General features: G+C 40.4%; 1 long non-coding RNA gene across 44 annotated transcripts in view; it reads left to right on the top strand.

The window, feature by feature from the left end:
- The window catches only part of LOC147366712 (uncharacterized), a 409,970-nt gene that overhangs the window by 19,803 nt on the left and 367,216 nt on the right, over window positions 1–22,951 (top strand). For 2 of the 44 annotated variants that reach the window (XR_015169026.1, XR_015169009.1), the window contains exon 3: window positions 14,731–15,670. The exons of 40 other annotated variants lie outside the window; for them this stretch is intronic. This is a non-coding gene — a long non-coding RNA (uncharacterized LOC147366712). Of the gene's footprint in view, window positions 1–9,701; window positions 9,765–14,730; window positions 15,671–22,951 lie in introns of those variants that run through there. 2 more of the 44 variants (XR_015169017.1, XR_015168998.1) reach the window with 1 other exon arrangement.

Genomic DNA, 22,951 nt, shown 5'->3' with positions numbered 1-22,951 from the left:
ATTGTTAAGTTTTCTATTCCATTTTTGTTCCCAAACTTGGTTTTCTTTCTTTAAGAATTCGTACTTTATTCATTCTTTCAACAAATATTTGTAGCATCCCTAGGCCTGATTGAGGCACCAGAATGAATAGTCTTGTCCCGGCATGGTAGTCAGCATGACCCGCAGGTTTCATTTTTTATGCCTTTTTAGTTATATCATTAGAGAATGCTGAAGATTTCTTAAGGCCACATCTGTGATGAAGGCAATGATTTGCTCAATTATGTGTGATTGCTCTGAGCATGATTTGGGGGCTCATTGCTTTCCTGACTCAGGGAGTGGGGGGTGTACACTTGGGAGTCAGACTGATAGGAATTCCCTCAGTTGCTCTGCTCCTTGCAAGCTCTGACCTGGAATGTTAGCTCTCATTCTGAGTGAGTTTCCTTATTTGTAAAAGGAGAATGCCTCCTTTTACAAATGCCTCCTATAATGTGGTTAAATGAGTTACCAGAGTGTCTACATCTAGTTGTTGTTTTAGTTGCTAAGTTATGTCTGACTCCTTTTGAGACCCCATGTACCTACTATAGCCCACCAAGTCCTCTTTCCTATGGGATTCTCCAGAAACCGTGGATTGCCATTTCTTTCTTTAGGGCCTTCTCTTGACCCAGGGATCAAACGCGTGTCTTCTGCATTGGCAGGTGGATCCTTTACCATTGAGCCAGCTGGAGAGCCTATCTACGCCTATTTAGTCCAGTTCAGTTGCTCAGTCATGTCTGACTCTTTGTGACCCCATGGACTGCAGCATGATCCAACTGATGTTGGCAATTTGATCTCTGGTTCCTAGCCTTTTCTAAATCCAGCTTGAACATCTGGAAGTTCATGATTCATGTACTATTGAAGCCTGGCTTGGAGAGTTTTGGGCATCACTTTGCCAGTGTGTGAGATGAGTACAATTGTGCGGTAGTTTGAGCATTCTTTGGCATTGCCTTTCTTTGGGATTGGAATGAAAACTGATCTTTTCCAGTTCTGTGGCCACTGCTGAGTTTTCCAAATTTGCTGGCATATTGAGTGCAGCACTTTCACAGCATCATCTTTCAGGATTTGAAAGAGTTCAACTGGAATTCCATCACCTCCACTAGCTTTGTTCGTAGTGATGCTTTCTAAGGCCCACTTGACTTTGCATTCCAGGATGTCTGGCTCTAGGTGAGTGATCACACCATCGTGATCATCTGGGTCATGAAAATATTTTTTGTACAGTTCTTCTGTGTATTCTTGCCACCTCTTCTTAATATCTTCTGCTTCTGTTAGGTCCATACCATTTGTCCTTTATCGAGCCCATCTTTGCATGAAATGTTCCGTTGGTATCTCTACTTTCCTTGAAGAGATGTCTAGTCTTTCCCATTCGATTGTTTTCCTTTATTTCTTTGTGTTGATCACTGAGGAAGGCTTTCTTATCTCTCCTTGCTATTCTTTGGAACTCTGCATTCAAATGGGTGTGTCTTTCGTTTTCTCCTTTGCCTTTCACTTCTTTTCTCAGCTATTTGTAAGGCCTCCTCAGACAACCATTTTGCCTTTTTGCATTTCTTTTTCTTGGGGATGGTCTTGATCACTGCCTCCTGTACAATGTCACAAACCTCCATTCATATCTAATCCCTTGAATCTATTTCTCACTTCCACTGTATAATCATAAGGGATTTGATTTAGGTCATACCTGAATGGTCTAGTGGTTTTCCCTACTTTCTTCCATTTTAGTCTGAATTTGGCAATAAGGAGTTCATGATCTGAGCCACAGTCTTCTCCTGGTCTTGTTTTTGCTGACTGTATAGAGCTTCTCCATCTTTGGCTACAAAGAATATAATCTGATTTTGGTATTGACTATCTGGTGATGTCCATGTGTAGAGTCTTCTCTTATGTTGTCAGAAGAGGGTGTTTGCTATGACCAGTACATTCTCTTGGCAAAACTCTATTAGCCTTTGCCCTGCTTCAATATGTACTCCAAGGCCAAACTTGCCTGTTACTACAGGTATCTCTTGACTTCCTACTTTTGCATTCCAGTCCCCTATAATGAAAACGACATCTTTTCTGGGTGTTAGTTCTAGAAGGTCTTGTAGATCTTCATAGAACCATTCAACTTCACCTTCTTCAGCATTACTTGTTGGGGCATACACTTAGATAACTGTGATATTGAATGGTTTTCCTTGGAAACAAACGGAGATCGTTCTGTCATTTTTGAGATGGCACCCAAGAACTGCATTTATGACTCTTTTGTTGATTATGAGGGCTACTCCATTTCTTCTAAGGGATTCTCGCCCACAGTAGTTCACTCATTCCAGTCCATTTTAGTTCACTGATTCCTAAAATGTCGATGTTCACTCTTGCCATCTCCTGTTTGACCACTTCCAATTTATTTTGATTCATAAACCTAACATTCCAGGTTCCTATGCAATATTGTTCTTTACAGCATCGGACCTTGCTTCTATCACCAGTCACATCCACAACTGCGTGCTGTTTTTGCTTTGGCTCTGTCTCTTCATTCTTTCTGGAGATATTTCTCCACTGTTCTCCAGTAGCATATTGGGCACCTACTGACCTAGGGAGTTCATCTTTCAGTATCCTATCTTTTGCCTTTTCATACTATTCATGGGGTTCTCAAGGCAAGAATACTGAAGTGGTTTTCCATTGCCTTGTCCAGTGGACCGTGTTTTGTCAGAACTCTCCACGATGACCCGTTCATCTTGGGTGGCCCTGCATGGTCTGTGTCATAGTTTCATAGTCCTACACCTATTTTAGGATTCCCTTAATAAGTGATCATTGTCAGTGCCTTTCCTAGGATCTAAAATCTAGTGTATACGTAAATGAGTAAAAACTTTAATAATAATAGAGGGTCAAATATGTCACATTAATGCAGACACAATAATGTGTTCTGTGATTTCTTGAAAGATTTGGTAAATTACAGACTGATTTCTCTTCTCTTTCGATTTTCTCTTAGATGTAATGGATTTCTATCATGGGAATTTTTAACTTAAATAAATTCTAACTGTAAATACACAGTAGGGAGCAAGAAAGAAAGGGACTGAACATGAATTTAAAAAGTTTAAATTGCATAGCTGATTATACATGTGTTTCCATTCAAGGAATACTTCTATCTGACTCATCTTGGGAGCATCTCCCCATAATGAGTCCACTCATATTGTTTTAAAGACATATATATTTTTTATATTATATGATCCCAAATTCAAGCTCACTCAAATAAACACTGATTAGTTCCAATGCTGGAGGAAAATGACTTTGTGAGACTTATTGAGAGATGGCTTGTTTCTCTCTTCTATGGCACCTTTCTAAGGAATTAGCCAGGGCATTTTCAATTATGCATGGTTATTAACTTATTGGCACATAACATTTAAGTTCACTGTACTTCCTGGCTTTAATTCTTTATAATTCCTTTCATCTTTTGCTTGAATGTCTAGATTTTCTTTTTCCCCACATAATCTCAGTCAGTAGACTGACCTGTTTCTTGCTTGGTTTATCTAATTGCTGTTTTATTATTTAATTTTTCAAAAACATCACAGGGCCATGTCTAGAACTCAAATCCCTGTGTGTAATGTCTTAAGTGGGTTGTGGTGCTTATGGCATTATTTCCTTAGGAACACCTGATGAAGTTTTTGTGTTCCTGGAGTGATAGGTGACCGTTTTGAATGTTAGAGTGAGCTCAGCAGTCTTTTTATAACATTAAAATAATAATATTATAAAGCACTCTTTGCAGCCTGATGCTTGTCTGTTTTTATTCTGCCAACACAAAGGATCTTTAGACTGTTAGCACAGGGATCCAAAGCTCTGATCCACAATAAAATGCAAAGACCACAGAGCAGGTAGAACCTTTATCAGTTATTTACATGTCTGTGTGAATCCAGTGTGATAGGGATAGAACAAAAGGCCCAAGGTCTCTCTCAGCAGGTCTCTAGAAAGGCCTGGGCTGGGGTCTAAGGCCAGCCTTCCTACCTCACTGCTCTGTCACATGCTGCTGTTAACACTGTGGGACCTCTCACTCCACCTCTGTCCCCTTTCTTATGTCTGCCCTTCTCCTTTCTCTTATTCTGTCATGCATGGTTTTCATTTTTAGTTACCTTTCTTGAAGGGTCTTCTTTTAGAATCTTCATGCCCATCGGCATTAATGTTGAATATTCTTCATTAAGAATAATAACACCAGTGTTTAAGCACATAAGATTCTTTATGAGGAAAGACACTTTATAAATGCCTCTAATTTTCAAAATAATTCTGTGAGGAAAGTACTTTCATGTTAAAATGAAAAAAAAAAAAAGGGAAACAGAGACAAAGTAACTAACCATGTAATTTAGCAGATGAAAGAGGTGGATGAGAATCCATGTGCCTTTCTTGCCTGTGCCCTCTCCACTGTCCTATGCTGAGTAAGAGAGACAGAGGGAAGGTACACTTCTCAGTTTTTCTATCTATACATACATTTTTAAAAACCATGGCTGACTTCCAGAAAATTTTTGCAGTGCTCGAAAACCAGTGTTGACAGGACTTTGAATTCAAAGATTGCCTCCCACCCCCACCAAAGTAAGTTGAAATTTGATTAGTTACAATTCATGTAGTCAATGCCTTTTTCCTCACTGATACAGTTTCTCCAAATGAAACAGAACTTTATACAATTTTACTTTTCGAATAAAGCATTTCCAGGGCTGGCAATTGCTTTGGTCCTCACTGGCTGGTCTGTGAAGGCTGTAATACTATTTTCTTTAACATTATTTGCTCCTTCCTATCGGAGAAGGCAATGGCACCCCACTCCAGTACTCTTGCCTGGAAAATCCCATGGACAGAGGAGCCTGGTAGGCTGCAGTCCATGGGGTCGCTAGGAGTCCGACACGACTGAGCGACTTCACTTTCACTTTTCACTTTCATGCAATGGAGAAGGAAATGGCAACCCACTCCAGTGTTCTTGCCTGGAGAATCCCAGGGATGGGGGAGCCTGGTGGGCTGCCGTCTCTGAGGTCGCACAGAGTCAGACACGACTGAAGCGACTTAGCAGCAGCAGCAGCTCCTTCCTATAAGGTGTGTCACCCCTTTCATGCTGTGTCCATTGAAGCAGTTTCTCTTTTCTGAAATTTTAATGCTTATAAGATGGGGAAAAAAAAAAAGAGAGAAAGAAAGACCCAGGAGTGATTTAAGATGATGATTCTGGACTGAAGCATCTTGCTACTTAGAGGAACACCATATTTCATAGTGTATTTGCAGAAATGCTTCATGGCACAAACTCCTATTTCATGTCCTTGAAGGCCAGTGGGGTAACGGAGTTTCTGCTTCAGTGCCTACCTGATCAATAATCCTATGACTTTTCGAAGTTGCTATCTGTCTTGTGATGCATTCTTACTGTGTCAATGTGCAATGACTAATACCTACATGCATATATTTTTGTCTCTTGCCAGCTGTAAATTATTTTTTAAATATTTTTACAAGTTCTTAAATTTATTTATATAAAACAGCTTTCACTTGATTTCACTGGAGACAAATACATAAATCAGTTTCACTTGAAACTATATTTGGAATTTCACATAACTTCTCTTGGGCTTGACCTTAATTCAACACATAGTAATAGGATGTTACCTATGTAGCAGACAGTATGCTAGGCCCTGGTTATTCAGATGAGTGAAACATCAGATCAGATCAGATCAGTCGCTCAGTCGTGTCTGACTCTTTGTGACCCCATGAATCGCAGCACGCCAGGCCTCCCTGTCCATCACCAACTCCTGGAGTTCACTCAGACTCATGTCCATCGAGTCAGTGATGCCATCCAGCCATCTCATCCTCTGTCGTCCCCTTCTCCTCCTGCCCCCAATCCCTCCCAGCATCAGAGTCTTTTCCAATGAGTCAACTCTTCACATGAGGTGGCCAGAATACTGGAGTTTCAGCTTTAGCATCATTCCTTCCAAAGAAATCCCAGGGCTGATGTCCTTCAGAATGGACTGGTTGGATCTCCTTGCAGTCCAAGGGACTCTCAAGAGTCTTTCCAACACCCTGACTATTCAGAGTTCACAAGCTTCAGGCTTGAAATGGTAGTTAAGAGTGTGGATTTTGTCACCACTTTGCCTTACTTTGAATCTTTTCCTTACAACTTATTAGTTGTTAGACAAATTATTTCACTTTTTATGTCTTAATGATCTCATCTGTAAAATGAGAGTCATGGTAAATGTTACCTTAAGACTTATGTGATTATTAAATGAGAAGGCAACGGCAGCCCACTCCAGTACTCTTGCCTGGAAAATCCCATGGACGGAGAAGGCTGGTAGGCTGTAGTCCATGGGGTTGCTAGGAGTTGGACACGACTGAGCGACTTCCCTTTCACTTTTCACTTTCATGCATTGGAGAAGGAAATGGCAACCCACTCCAGTGTTCTTGCCTGGAGAATCCCAGGGACGGGGGAGCCTGGTGGGCTGCCATCTATGGGATCACACAGAGTCAGACATGACTGAAGTGACTTAGCAGCAGCAGCAGCAATGCCTCTAAGGCAATAGAGGGATGCCGACACATACATCTCAAAAAATTCTGGGTACTTTTGTCGATTGTTATTGATATTACTATTATTATTATATGAGTTACAAACTGCTAAATATTGCTTGCCATAAGTATAAATTAGAAATTTGTTTAAGAGGAGGGACTACAGAACTCCATCATGAGCTGCCAAGGAAGTTTTCATAGGAGAAATGAGACTTACGTATATATAATTTTTGTCTTTTGCAACTTGAGACTTGAAGAAGGACTAAAAGAAGAAACAGTATTTCACTATACATATAAAGAAAGTCAAAACGTCTCAGGCAGCAAAAATAGCATTTGAAAAGTAGAAAGCCTTGAGATAGTTTGCCCACTCAGCAAACTGTTGGTGGGGCCATGTATGTAATTAGGAGTAAGGTAAAGGGTAAGGTCGCAAAGAGCCCTGGGTGAGAGACTTAAGTATTTAGACCTTAATCACATTGGCATTGAAAATCATTAAATAATTTTTTAAAAGAAAACTAATGTGGTTAGATTTACATTTTAGAAATACCCTATTCAACGTAGAGGATAGATTAGAATGCTAGCTAGAGGAAGGTAAGACGTGAGACTCAGTTCAGTTCAGTTCAGTCGCTCAGTCGAGTCCAGCTCTTTGCTACCCCATGAATCCCAGCACGCCAGACCTGCCTGTCCATCATCAACTCCCGGAGTTCACTCAAACTCATGTCCGTCGAGTCAGTGATGCCATCCAGCCATCTCATCCTCTGTCATCCCCTTCTCCTCCTGCCCCCAATCCTTGCCAGCATCAGAGTCTTTTCCAATAAATCAACTCTTCCCATGAGGTGGCCAAAGTATTGGAGTTTCAGCTTTAGCATCAGTCCTTCCAATGAACACCCAGGACTGATCTCCTTTAGAATGGACTGGTTGGATCTCCTTGCAGTCCAAGGGACTCTCAAGCGTCTTCTCCAACACCACAGTTCAAAAGCATCAATTCTTCACACTCAGCTTTCTTCATAGTCCAACTCTCACATCCATACATGACCACTGGAAAAACTATAGCCTTGACTAGACGGACCTTTGTTGGCAAAGTAATGTCTCTGCTTTTGAATATGCTATCTAGGTTGGTCATAACTTTCCTTCCAAGAAGTAAGCATGTTTTAATTTCATGGCTGCAATCACCATCTGCAGTGATTTTGGAGCCCCCCAAAATAAAGTCAGCCACTGTTTCCACTGTTTCCCCATCTATTTCCCATGAAGTGATGGGACCAGATGCCATGATCTTCGTTTTCTGAATGTTGAGCTTTAAGCCAACCTTTTCACTCTCCTCTTTCACTTTCATCAAGAGGCTTTTTAGTTCCTCTTCACTTTCTGCCATAAGGGTTGTGTCATCTGCATATCTGAGGTTATGGATATTTCTCCCAGCAGTCTTGGTTCCAGCTTGTGCTTCTTCCAGCCCAGCGTTTCTCATGATGTACTCTGCATATAAGTTAAATAAGCAGGGTGACAATATACAGCCTTGACGTACTCCTTTTCCTATTTGGAACCAGTCTGTTGTTCCATGTCCAGTTCTAACTGTTGCTTCCTGACCTGCGTTTGGTTTCTCAAGAAGCAGGTCAGATGGTCTGGTATGCCCATCTCTTTCAGAATTTTCCACAGTTTATTGTGATCCACACAGTCAAAGGCTTTGGCATAGTCATAAAGCAGAAATAGATGCTTTTCTGGGACTCTCTTGCTTTGTCGATGATCCAGTGGATGTTGGCAATTTGATCTCTGGTTCCTCTGCCTTTTTCTAAAACCAGCTTGAACATCTGGAAGTTCATGTTTCACATATTGCTAAAGCCTGGCTTGGAGAATTTTAAGCATTACTTTACTAGCGTGTGAGATGAGTACAATTGTGCAGTAGTTTGAGCATTCTTTGGCATTGCCTTTCTTTGGGATTTGAATGAAAATTGACCTTTCCCAGTCCTGTGGCCACTGCTGAGTTTTCCAAATTTGCTGGCATATTGAGAGTAGCACTTTCACAGCATCATCTTTCAGGATTTGGAATAGCTCAACTGGAATTCCATCACCTCCACTAGCTTTGTTCATAGTGATGCTTTCTAAGGCCCACTTGACTTCACATTCCAGGATATCTGGCTCTAGGTGAATGATCACACCATCGTGATCATCTTGGTTGTGAAGATCTTTTTTGTATAGTTCTTCTGTGTATTCTTGCCACCTCTTCTTAATATCTTCTGCTTCTGTTAGGTCTATACCTTTTCTGTCCTTTATCGAGCTCATCTTTGCATGAAATGTTCCCTTGGTATCTCTAATTTTCTTGAAGAGATCTCTAGTCTTTCCCATTCTGTGGTTTTCCTCTATTTCTTTGCATTGATCACTGAGGAAGGCTTTCTTATCTCTCCTTGCTATTCTTTGGAACTCTGCATTCAGATGCTTATATCTTTCCTTTTCTCCTTTGCTTTTCACTTCTCTTCTTCTCATAGCTATTTGTAAGGCCTCCTCAGACAGCCATTTTGCTTTTTTGCATTTCTTTTCCATGGGGATGGTCTTGATCCCTGTCTCCTGTACAATGTCACGAACCTCCATCCATAGTTCATCAGGCACTCTATCTATCAGGTCTAGTCCCTTAAATCTATTTCTCACTTCCACTGTAGATTTTTGTAATTGGTAACTTGACAACTTGATTATATCCTTAAGACTGTCACTATGGAAATAGAAAAGGAGGAACACATTTGACATACAGTTAAGAGAAAGAATTGATAGTGCTGGAGGATCATTTGTCTGGAAAGGAGGACTAGAGGGGTCCAGGATGATGTTCAAGTTGAAGTTTGGGCCAGTTGGGTGAATGATCATGCTATTGGTAAAGATAAGGAGCAGATTTGATGGGCAGGACAGAGGCAGTCTGCTGGGTGGGGATAAAACTGGAAGCAATCATCACCTTCTCATGGGCTGGTGGAGAAGAAAAAAAAAAAAAACAGAAAAAAAGACATAAGAAATATACCAGAAGTAGAGAAAGAATCAGATGTTATAGAATCAAAGGAAGAAACAATTGTTAGGAAAGAGATTTGTTAACAAAATTCAGAATTTATTGGTGATCTTCATGAATATATTCCAATGGTATAAAAGATGAAATAAAATGAAGAGAAGACAAGTAAAGACTATTGTCAAGTAGCTCAGCTGAGAAGGGGCATAGAAATGAAGATGATTTTTTTCCTCCTTAGGGAAATAAACTTTAGAATTTTTGTATATGATGAGGGAAAAGTCACCAGAAGAGAAGATGGAAATAGAGGAAAAAAGAATTCCTTTGAGAGAAAATGATTCATCTCATCAGAACATAAAACGATTAGTTTTTAACAAGACGAAGAAATTTGATTCATATATATGGGAGGCAAGAATGGAATGCACGAGGATATGTGGTTTGTGCCTGCAACAGGAATTAGAGTGGCTTCATTTCTATTTGTAAAATAGAAGGTGAGGTCATCTTCATGTTGTAGTCAAAGTTTTCTCTCTTCTTTCCCTCATGTTTATTTTCTTTTGTCTAAGTCCTTCCAGAAACTGAACAGTAAAATAAATAACATGTATTTTAAGGAATCTGCAGTTCCTGTGGGTTTCTTGTTATTTCCTAGACTTAATGTGTGTGGCTTTTTTCTAATGAAGCTTTATCAGTTGAAGTGTAGCAGTAAGATAGTTTCCACTATGTCTCTTTGAATTCTATTATAAATTGAGGGGCTGCACAGATCTCTGTAAGAGCTAACCATCATGTCATAATTTTGGTCAGGGTCACCTGTGTGCTCTCTTGAGCATATTAGCAGGAAAAAATGACCTCTGATATTTGGGGTTAGCAGTATCTCCAGTCTGGACTCTTTCATTTAGACTCTTTCATTTAGGGCAAGTGTGGTGCCTGTCATTAAGCATTCTTCATATCTACTAGATGTTACTAAAGGACCCAGTGGTGCTAGTGTAAAGAACCCGCCTGCCAATGCAAGAGACAGAAGAGATGCTGGTTCGATCCCTGGGTTGGGAAGATCCCCTGGAGGAGGACACAGCAACCCACTCCAGTATTTTTGCCTGGAGAATCCCCATGGACAGAGGAACCTGGCAGTTAGAATTCATGGGGTCACAAAGAGTCAGACACGACTGAAGTGACTGAGCACACACACACACCCAAGGAACATCTCTATTTATTTTAGAATCAGGTGGAATATTATATCAGACAAATCCACTGAGGATTAAAGATGTATGACTCCCAGTGTTAGGTAGGCTGTTTTACATCAGATTTTTATTACTGTAAAGTTTGTTTTAGACCCTATGGTATTCTAGTCCCAAGCTTTATGCTCTTTGAATCTAGTTTTGTCTTTCGCAGTAAAACAAAATGATTCTACCTTTTTATCCACAGAACATTATTACAAATCATTAAATGTTACTGTAATTGTCTTTCTATCATCTTTAACCCCTTTAACTTTTCCTCACAGATAATGTTTGTAAGCCCCTCCAATACCCAAGAAGCCTCTGTAATAAACTTTAGTTCCCATTTTATGAAGCAAATGCTCATATAATAGAAGTAGGATTAGACTTTAAGTACCATTTGACTTGAACAAAGAGGTTGAGTTCTGTTTTAGCAAATTCTGGAATTTGAAACTTCAACAGACAATTATCTTCTGAGTCTCCATTTATAAAGGAGAATGGCACCTTAGTCAAAGGTTTGTTTTTTTTTTTTTTTAAGCAGTTGTGTTTGTGTGTCTTTTACGTACATATACCAAATTCACCCATCTAAAATACGCAATTGGATAGTCTTTAGTATATCTATAGTACTGTGCAAGGATGACCACCTAATCTCATTTTAGGACATTTTTATTACCTCCAAGAAACACCGTAGCCATTAGCAAGTCACTGTTCACCACCCCTGTCTTTTCTCTCCTCACCCCCAACCCTAAAACCTTTCAATATAGATTTGCTTATGATATACATTTCCTATAAATGGAATCATACATCAGTATGGTCTTTTGTGACTGGTTTCTTTTACTCATTGTAATGTTTTCAAGGTTCTCCTATGTTATGACATCAATATTTCATTCCTTTCTGTAGCCAAATAATATTCCATTGCATACATAAATTACATTTTGTTTACATATTCATCAATTGATGGACATTTGGATTGTTTCCACATTTTAACTACTATGAATAATTCTGCTATGAACATTTGTGTACAAGTTTTTATGTGGACATATGTTTTCATTTCTCTTGAGTAGAATCCTAGGAGTGAAATTGCTTCATATAGAAATTTTGCCTTCATATGGTAACTCTGTTTAACATTTTGTGAGACTGCCAAACTGTTTCCTAAGTGGCTGTACTATTCTAAACTCCTACTTCATTTTGATGAAGACTAAAAGACTGAGTTCATAAAGGAAAAGCTAAATGCTGAAGCACTACCCATGGCTACTTTATTATTATGTTTTGTCTAACTCCTCACAAAAAACAAGCTGTAAATACATATTTCACATGCGCTTAAAGAATTCCCCAGTCATCTGCAGGTTAGATATTTCCTACATTTAATGTTTGTGACTTACAGGCTCACATTTTGCTAGTAGGGCCCACAGCAGATGCAAATCTGGAATATTCAAATTAACTCTGTAGTTAACTATGTGTCTTTTTTTTTTTAACCACAATTATTATATTCTATTTAAAGGTTTTAGAGGATTAGTGACAGAGCTCACAAGTTATCTGAATCATTTAAAAAAGCAAAGGGCAAGAATTAAAAAAACAAAATCGCTTCTATGAAGACACCTTATTTGTTTCTTAAATTGTTGAAGAGAGCAAAAGAATGCTTATGATCTTAAAGACAAAAGTTATAGACATGCTAAAGAATACATTAAAACAAACAAGACTGAGGAAAAATATATTGTGTTATAGGTTATATCCTTTTATAAATGAACATTATTTCTATGAAACTTTTTTTTTTAAGCCTTGTAATGTAGTTACTCTAAAATTTGAGGAGACATTTGAGTTTCACTCTGAAGATACGGAAAAAAACAAATAATGTTGAGCGTCACATCCCCACTCCCTCATTCTGACCAGGCCAAATAAGTCCATGTTGCAAGCACATTTCTCTTCTCCCTGTAATTCTGAAATTAATATAAGAAGAACTGACATCAGGTGTTCACTTTGAGTGATGGCACAGAGTGGGCCTGAGAAACCTGTCAGGCGGAGCATCGTGGGGTCAGAACAGCTTAGGGAGGTGTCTTGAGGGGAACGCAGGGCTCTGGGAAGTGATCAGTCAGTTGCACGTGGGTGCTGCGCCGGGTCCTGCCTGCAGGGAGAGGCTGCAGGAGATCGCCTGCAATCTGTCCTGTCACTTTTCCGGGCCTGGGATGCCATCCATCAGGACTTTATGCTTGTGGATCAACCCCATGACCTGGTCAGGGCTGCTACTGGTGTAGAGGGCATCTGTGGACTGGGTCCACGAGGGGTCAGACTTGCTCCAAGGGAAAGCCTAGCCACCCACACGGCCACCCTTGGCCGTGAAGCCAAAGACTCGTTAATGTGTTAGACTCGCCTCCTGTTCAGGAAATTAGAGACGCCGTCATCCTTTTGCGGGCTCTGGATCCGGAATTTGGGCCCTGGGAGTTGGCGCAGTGGCTCAGCGCCGAGCGTGGAGGCAGGGCCAGGCGTCAGGTGGCTCTGCATGTTGTCCTCCTGCAGCATCACATCCGAATGTGGAGGCACAAGCCGCACGTGTTCTTGCACTGTGCCCTCGCTTTGCTGGCCCACTGGAAGCCAGCCACCTCGCTCTCCTTGACCTCCTTAGGTAGTGCGTACCCTTGGTGACTCTGTGAAGGTGATGGGATCAGTGCTGGCCAGCCCAGAGCACCACAGTGTGTGGACCTCGGCCATATCCCACTTGCACTTCTTGGCGGGGGAGCTGGCCCACTAATCCAGCTCCTGGCGGGCAGGCACCTCACCCTTGTCAGTGTCCTCTGCTTGGCCATCAGTGAAAGACTGCGTCCTCAGGTACAGCCAACTGTGCTTGTTAGGGGACTTAGACAAGAAGAGCATGCTTTACTCCCTGGTGACCTCACAGTACCAGAGGGCTGTTGGATTTCCTGATGGAATATGGACTTGGTCCCCTCTCCTCAAGGATTCAGGGAACTTGAGATCCGACTTGGCCAGTGCTTCTGCCCTTCCTCCATCCAGTTTGGTTTGGTGGATAGGCCGGGTTGTTGGCCTCCACAATAATCCTGTCAACTGGACCCAGCTCCTCTGGAGTTTCATCACCTGCCTGCAGTGGGTGTGCTCTGAGGTGGTGATGATTCCTGCCTTTGTGAGTGTGGATGCTCAGCAGATTCACGATGATGTTTCTCAAGGCACATTCTCCTTGGACTCTAGGTAACAACCCATTAAAGGGGTAGTTTTCTGAATCAGCTTCAGGTACAGATTCTCCTTCCTTCACGTGTGTTTGGGGATGTGTATTGTGGTGATCATTTTGCAATATATACAAATATCGAATCGTTACATTGCACCCCCAAACTCCTATTATAATTGTTGATAGCTGTTTCTCAGGGTCAGGCCAGTGATTTCATAGATGTGTGGATCAGAGAGTAGTTGTCCTCAGTCTCATCCCAATATGACTGGGAAAATAAGTTGTTATGGTTGTTCTAGTGATGGAGAGTGATTACTATGGTAGTACGAATTAAAATACCTAAATTGTAGACTTCTAAGGAGTTTGTGAGAGTATGACTCAGAGAAGGGAACAGTCTTTCATTTTACGAGACTGTACTCTTTGGGAACAAGAATCACATCATACCCAGTTTTGTTTCCGCAATGACTATTACTTAATATATGATCATGCTGCTGCTGCTGCTGCTAAGTTGCTTCAGTCGTGTCCAACTCTGTGCAACCCCATAGACGGCAGCCCACCAGGCTCCCCCGTCCCTGGGATTCTCCAGGCAAGAACACTGGAGTGGGTTGCCATTTCCTTCTCCAATGCATGAAAGTGAAAGGTGAAAGTGAAGTCGCTCAGTTGTGTCCGACTCTTAGTGATCCCATGGACTGCAGCCTACCAGGCTCCTCCATCCATGAGATTTTCCAGGCAAGAGTACTGGAGTGGGGTGCCATTGCCTTCTCCATATGATCATAGTATTAAGTAATAAAACCAGGAAATTGTATATCTACTACAAACTTGAACATTTCATCCATACTTCAGTACCTAAATTGTGAAAAGTGCTGATTCTTTTTTTTTTTACTTTTTTACAGATTAATAAACTGAAACTCAAATCACTTGCACATACTTACAAAATCCCATGGATGGAGGAGCCTGGTAGTCTGTAGTCCATGGTGTTGCTAAGACTCAGACACGACTGAGCGACTTCCCTTTCACTTTTCACTTTCATGCATTGGAGAAGGAAATGGCAACCCGTTCCAGGACAGATAGGCCCTCATTAATTTTTGAATTGTTAAAACCAAAAAATCAAGAATACAGTCACTTTGGTAACAAAAATAATTCCACTTTAATACTTTATCTAGTAGGAAATTCTCAGTAACAAGTTTTGTTAATTATCCAAGATGGAAGTGTTTATTTAGAATCATTTGACTGGACAGAATCTGTTTTTCTTAAGTTATTAGATAGTTTTTGAGATTAGATATGGAAAAGTGGTTTTCTGTAAAGGGTGACTTGAGATGTTGCTCTGAATTAAGTTGGGGAAGACAGTAAGTATTTTGGATAACAGAGATGAAAACAAAGGGAAAAAAACTCAGCAAAATGATCAAGACAAAGCATAACATTTTTGTGATAAACTGTAATCTAACATCTGAGTTTAAATAGTCAACCATCTAAGCAAATGTTGGGTAAAACCTAGTACAGTAAGTTCATATGAAAAAATCATCTCCTGTTGTTCACTGAACAGAAATTTACAGTGTATCATGGTTGTCACCATGTCTGTGATAGGGATAGTGGCCTGAACAAATGAAGTAATAGCTCTGTGAGATTTTATTTATTTGTTTTAATTCTGTTGTTGCACTAATTTAGCAATACTCAGAGCACCTCGTTGTCAGAAGTGTGTGCCCTAGTCTCTTAAGTTCTCTCTTTCAAGTTCTTGGGGTATCAGTACCAGCAAAGACCTCAGTGTTACCTTTTGCCTTTTCAGTTTTCTAATGCCTGGGTAATGATTCTTTTAATTAAATTCTATTAAAATAACTTGTGTGGTTTTTATCTTCTGCCTGAATCCTGATGATAACAACTGGAGATGAGTAGATGATGGAGTATGGTTGATGAATACAATTTTTCAAACATGAAAGACTTGCATGCGAAAAGAAAATACATTAGCTATGCTTCACATGACTGGTTTCCTTATATTTCCTTCTTGGAGATTGTCTGACCCTATACCACCATACATAGTCATGGTCTGAAGTATGTGACCTAATTCCATGGCCACAGCTGATTGGACCAGGGTGGGCACTTTACCTAGGGACAACAGATTCTGGGCTAGTCAGTTACCTACGACAAGGTTTAGCCTAAATTGTTCTGCCCAAAGATAGATAAACTAAGCCAAATGGATTCTTTCTTTTATGACTTTTAATCAAAAGTCTCAGTTCAAAGCTGGATCAAAAGAAGCATGTGATGCAGTTGAATCGATTAATAGAAGAGTCTAAGTGGTTCATGAATTCCTGCCATAGAGTTTTCCAGAGACATTTGACCTATGAATCATTCTCCTCTGCCCTCAGCAAAAGCATTTCCATAATTAACACTGGGTTTGCTTTTTGAGATGGCTGTATCCCTATCATATGAATGTTCAAGCAGAGACTAGGTAACTATCACATTTGTTTCAGAGGGAATTTCTTCAAGGGAGGTTTTTCATGTTAAAATATAAGATGTGCTTGTACTTCTAGACTCTGTTCTAGATCTCTTGAATAAGAATATCCAAAGAATGGAGGCAAGTCATACACATTAAACATACAATAACAATGGGACTAACTTCTTCTGCTATGTTATGTTGAAGTAGCTAGTTTGTAGATTAGTCAGATGTAGGAAGAAAAGGGCTATCTGTTCTTGATATCTATTGCTGAATGACAGACTATCCCAACACTTACTGGCTGATGACTTTTATTATATCTTATGACTTTGTGGATCAAAAAATCAAGCACTCTGCAGGGCATTCTTTTGTACCATCTAGATTGATGAGAGCTACCTATGCTATGCTATGCTAAGTCACTTCAGTCGTGTCCGACTCTGTGCGACCCCACAGACGGCAGCCCACCAGGCTCCCCCGTCCCTGGGATTCTCCAGGCAAGAACACTGGAGTGAGCTGCCATTTCCTTCTCGGATGCATGAAAGTGAAAAGTGAAAGGGAAGTCGCTCAGTCGTGTCCGACTCTTAGTGACCCCATGGATTTCAGCCTAACAGGCTCCTCCGTCCATGGGATTTTCCAAGCGAGAGCTACCTAGTGATACTTAACTGGAGACTCTGTCTATCTGGAGCATGCAGGATGGCTTCATTGGTGTCTTGGTGGGGACAACTGAACCCCTCTTTCTCTTCTACAGTTCTGGACTCCTCCCTGTAGTTTTTCAAGCAAGTCAATTGAACATCTTGTGTGGTGCCTCAGTGCTCTCCTATGCAAGGCAGAAACTGGAGGTCCACTTTAAATAGTAGGCCTGGATCTGGCATCATTCATTTTGTTCAGTCGTGTCCAACTCTTTGCGACCGCATGGACTGCAGCATTCTACGCCTCCCTGTCCATCACCAGCTCCCAGCACTTACTCAAACTCATGTTCATTGAGTCGGTGATGCCATCCAACCATCTCATCCTCTGTCATCCCCTTTTCCTCCTGCCCTCAATCTTTCCCAGCATCAGGGCCTTTGCAAATGAGTCAACTCTTCGAATGAGGTGGCCAAAGTATTGGAATTTCAGCTTCAGCATCAGTCCTTTCAATGAACACCCAGGACTGATATCCTTTAGGATGGACTGGTTGGATTTCCTTGCTGTCCAAGGGACTCTCAAGAGTCTTTCCAACACCACAGTTCAAAAGCATCAATTCAATTCTTCAGCACTCAGTTTTCTTCACAGTCCAACTCTCACATCCGTACATGACTACTGGAAAAACCATAGGCTTGACTAGATGGACCTTTGTTGGCAAAGTAATGTCTCTGCTTTTTAATATGCTGTCTAGGTTGGTCATCACTTTTCATCCAAGGAGCAACTGTCTTAATTTCATGGCTGCAGTCACCATCTGCATTAATTTTGGAGCCCCAAAAGATAAAGTCTGACACTGTTTCCACTGTTTCCCCATCTATTTGCCATGAAGTGATAGGACCAGATGCCATGATCTTAGTTTTCTGAATGTTGAGTTTTAAGCCAACTTTTTCACTCTCCTCTTTCACTTTCATCAAGAGGCTCTTTAGTTCTTCACTTTCTGCCATTAGGGTGGTGTCATCTGCATATCTGAGGTTATTGATATTTCTTCTGGCAATCTTGATTCCAACTGTGCTTCATCCAGCCTGGCATTTCTCATGATGTACTCTGCATATGAGTTAAATAAGCAGGGTGACAATATACAGCCTTGACATACTCCTTTTCCTATTTGGAACCAGTCTGTTGTTCCATGTCCAGTTCTAACTGTTGCTTCTTGACCTGAATACAGATTTATCAGAAGGCAGGAAAGGTAACCTGGTATCCCCATCTCTTTAAGAATTTTCCAGTTTGTTGTGATCCACACAGTCCAAGACTTTGGCGTAGTCAAAAAAGCAGAAATAGATGTTTTTCTGGAACTCTCGCTTTTTTGATGCGCCAAAGGATGTTGGAAATTTGATCTCTGGTTCCTCCACCTTTTCTAAATCCAGCTTGAACATCTGAAAGTTCACCATTCATGTACTGTTGAAGCTTGGCTTGGGGAATTTTGAGCATTACTTTGCTAGTGTGTGAGATGAGTGCTATTGTGCGGTAGTATGAGCATTCTTTGGCATTGCCTTTCTTTGGGATTGGAATGAAAACTGACCTTTTCCAGTTCTGTGGCCACTGCTGAGTTTTCCAAATTTGCTGGTATATTGATTGCAGCACTTTCATAACATCATCTTTTAGGACTGAAGTAACTCAACTGGAATTCCATCACCTCCACTAGCTTTGTTTGTAGTGATACTTCCTAAGGCCCACTTGACTTCACATTCCAGGATGTCTGGCTCTAGGTGAATGACCACACCATCATGGTTATCTGAGTCATGAATATCTTTTTTGTATAGTTCTTCTGTGTATTCTTGCCACCTCTTCTTAATATCTTCTGCTTCTGTTAGGTCCATACCATTTCTGTCCTTTATTGTGCCCATCTTTGCATGAAATGTTCCCTTGGTATCTTTAAGTTTCTTGAAGAGATCTCTAGTCTTTCCTATTCTATTGTTTTCCTCTATTTCTTTGCACTGATCACTGAGGAAGGCTTTCTTAGCTCTCCTTACTATTCTTTGAAACTCTGCATTCAAATGGGTATATCTTTCCTTTTCTTCTTTGCCTTTCATTTGTCTTCTTTTCTCAGCTGTTTGTAAGGCCTTCTCAGACAATCATTTTGCCTTTTTGCATTTCTTTTTCTTGGGGATGGTCTTGATCCCTGCCTCCTGTCCAATTTCCTGAACCTCCTCTCAACCTCCTCTCATATGCAAGGCAGAAACTGGCAATCCCCTTTAAATGGTAGGCCTGGATCTGGCATAAGCCACTTCTGTTCTTCATTGGTTAAAGTAGACATAAGCTAGCACAAATTCCAGGGGAGGGAAAATAAACCTCTTCTCTCTATTAGAGAAGAGTTAATAAAGGATTTGTAGACATATTTTTGGATTGAAAATAGGTAATATTTGCTGAATTCTCACCAAAAATATGTCAGTCAATGTTGTCAATCATCAGTAATAATGATAGTAACTATTATTTCACTGACTTCATTTTGCTTTTCAAGTTAATATGAATATATGCATTTTTTGCATTTAAACAATCTTTGTCTTTTTACTAAGATGGGGAGTGAGGAGAAATATTTAGAATTCCTTTTGATTTTTAAAAGGTATCATGCTACTGCTAAGTTGCTTCAGTCATGTCCAACTCTGTGCGACCCCATAGACGGCAGCCCACTAGGCTCCTCTGTCCCTGGGATTCTCCAGGCAAGAATACTGGAGTGGGTTGCCATTTCCTTCTCCAATACTTGAAAGTGAAAAGTGAAAGTGAAGTCGCTAAGTCATGCCCGACTCTTAGCGACCCCATGGACTGGAGCCTACCAGGATCCTCTGCCCATGGGATTTTCCAGGCAAGAGTACTGGAGTGGGGTGCCATTGCCTTCTCAAAGGTATCATAAAGCCTAATAAATAGGATCACTATTATTTTTCTTGGAGAGCTGAACTGATTTCATTTCTCCCATGTAGACTTAAGTTTTTGAATTGCCTTTCTTAAAGTCTCAGCAACTTACTCATTTTGAAATATGAAACGTGCTGTGATAAACTTGTTTTCCTCCTTTATTGTTGTGAAATTGCATTTGTGAGCTATTGAATGATCTATTGGTGTTATTTATACTTGAGAACAGATTAACATGTTTTTATTTATATTAATTGTGAAACTGAGGCATTTGGGATAAATGTTTGGTTTTGTTTGTCTTTCTTTTTATTTATGTAACTTTTCCTCTTGCTAGGCATTGGTTACTACTTTGCTCCAAGCTGCTGGGTGATTCAGAAATGAAATTGACATAAACTATTCAGTATCAAGTATGTTGATGTAAATTAACAGCGTGGAAGAGAGTTTCAATGAAAATACAAAGGCATTTAATAAATTAACATGTGGGACCAACTCAAACTGAAGATTGGTTTAATAAAATTGCTTAGTTTTATGTTGTTCAGTTAAAGACTAGAGAATGAAATCCATTATATTGGTATTCTCCAAAAATGATAATACTAAAAATCCAAGTACTTAGAGTTATGTCTTAAAACATCCACCTCCCAGCTCCAAAGCATCTCCTGAGTTACAGAACTCTCCAAACATAACGCTGTTCCCGACTTAACAGATTGGCAAAGTAATTTGCTTATGGGAATATCATGTATTTCCTCTGTGGAAGATGATTAATATGGATGCCTTTCATGCATCATTTAAAATCCTCTGACCATACTTTCTATTCCAACCATGCTGCAGAAGTAGTCTGTAGGCTTTCAGTGTTTTCGTGCAGGTGAACCTAATAGCACCTTGCCAGGACATCTCAGAGTCTCTGACCTGAACTGAGTGTCTCTGCCTTCCTGGTTCAGATCTTCTCTGATCCCACATCACAGGAGACTTATGGGAACTCCTTTGTACTCTTGCAGGTACAAACTAGAGGTATGTGGCAGTAGAAGCGTATAAGTGCATATAGGTGTCTCCCCACTTTTTTTCCACAACCGAACAGGGGGTTCCTTGACATACTGCTTAAGCTTCTCAGATGACCACTAAGGGATTAAGCTGTTTTCCTTTATAGTAACCAACTATATCCTTGTGTTGGCTCTCTTTCTTTTTTTCCTTGTTTCATTCCCCTATTGCACTCTCCTGTTACTTGGGATCACATTCCCAAATAAATTGCAAACACAGACACCTTTGTGTTAGATCTGTTTTGGGGGGTAAACCAGAGCTGAGACAGGCCCTGTAAAACTTGTTTCTTTCACTTAAATTATCAGTAAGGTGTTGGGATTTAATTAGGGGATGTTTCCTCTAAATTGGAACCGAGAATATCCCAGTATATGAGATGTTCAGCATGTTCAGCATGTGTTCAGCACACTGTAGTAACCATCTTTACCTTGTTTCACTCTTCTCTCTGCTGTTACATCTATGACCTTTGTTCTCTTGGCACTAAGACAAGAACTTCTGGACAAGCTCTGTCTGCTTATGAAGTTAAATGTTAGAGATATTCCAAATTTCAGATGTCTGTAAGTTTTCATGAAAATTTTAGTTAATTTTAATTTTCTCTCCCAAACAGTAGAATGGCACCGAGTCTGGTAAAAATCACACCATGTTTTCTCCTCCATGAATTCTAAATATTATATAGTGTGTTAGTCGCTCAGTCTTGTCCAACTCTTTGTGATCCTACCAGGCTTCTCTGTCCAAGAAATTCTCCAGTCAAGAATAATGGAGTGGGTTGCCATTTCCTTCTCCAGGGGATCTTCCTGACCCAGGGATCAAACCAAGGTCTCCAGCATTGCACACAGACTCTTTACCATCTGAGCCACCAGATCTGCAAATATTATATAGTGGAGAAGTAAACTTGAAAGGATCCACAGTTTAAGTTGAAGATTACGCAGTCCCCAACTTTATAAATCATCACACATTCTTTCTCAGACTCAGTTGTGGATTTGTTGAGATTAGATTTATGTCTTATAATTTAATTTTTCCTCAAATATTATTCTAGTATTAAATATAGTTAGTTCTGGGTGTATAAGCTGGGAGACATATATGCATCTCACTGGAATAAAGCTTTACAGCATCCTAAACTATACTATTCAAAATTATATTGTTTTTGAAAATATATATTGGTCACCATAATGAAATCTGTGTAGAATAACATTTTATTTTGCTTATTCATTTTTGAAATATCATATTTATGTTGGTGGTTAAATTTTAGGAGGCTTCAAAAATATTTTAAGGTCATTATACATTGTCTAATTTCAATGGCACCCCACTCCAATACTCTTGCCTGGCAAATCCCATGGATGGAGGAGCCTGATAGGTTGCAGTCCATGGGGTTGCTAGGAGTCGGACACGACTGAGTGACTTCCTTTTCACTTTTCACTTTCATACATTGGAGAAGGAAATGGCAACCCACTCCAGTGTTCTTGCCTGGAGAATCCCAGGGATGGGGGAATCTGGTGGGCTTCCGTCTATGGGGTTGCACAGAGTCGGACGTGACTGAAGCGACTTAGCAGCAGCAGCAGCAATTTTATTAAAAGATAAAAAGGATTTCAAAGTTTAAGGCTAAAAACTAACCATTTACATTTGAACATCTCAGTTTATTGGTTGGAAAGATTTCTGACTGTTTTAGAAACTTGAAGCATTATAGAATCCAGAAAAAAATCAGTTGGTCAGTTCAGGTGCTCAGTTGTGTCTGACTCTTTGTGACCCCATGGATTGCAGCATGCCAGGCTTTCCTGTCCATCGCCAACTCCTGGAGCTTGCTCAGACTCATGTCCATCAAGTCAGTGATGCCATCCAACCATCTTATCCACCGCCATCCCTTTCTCTTCCTGCATCAATCTTCCCCAGCATCAGGGTCTTTTCCAATGGGTCAGTTCTTCACATCAGGTGGCCAAAGTATTGAAGTTTCAGCTTCAGCATCAGTCCTTTCAAGAATATTCAGTACTGATTTCCTTTAGGATTTATTGGTTTGAGCTCATTGCAGTCCAAAGGACTCAAGAATCTTCTTGATTTTTGAATCTTCTTGAGACTCAAAGGTCTCAAGAATCTTCTCCAACACTGCAGTTCAAAAGCATCAGTTCTTCAGTGCT

This window comes from Bos grunniens, chromosome 8 (genome assembly GCF_055505025.1).
Source record: "Bos grunniens cultivar Pamir isolate PY7600 chromosome 8, Bosgru_T2T1.0, whole genome shotgun sequence".
Lineage (NCBI taxonomy): Eukaryota > Metazoa > Chordata > Mammalia > Artiodactyla > Bovidae > Bos > Bos grunniens.
Note: the sequence above shows the minus strand (reverse complement) of the source record. Positions and strands in the feature narration are given on the sequence as shown.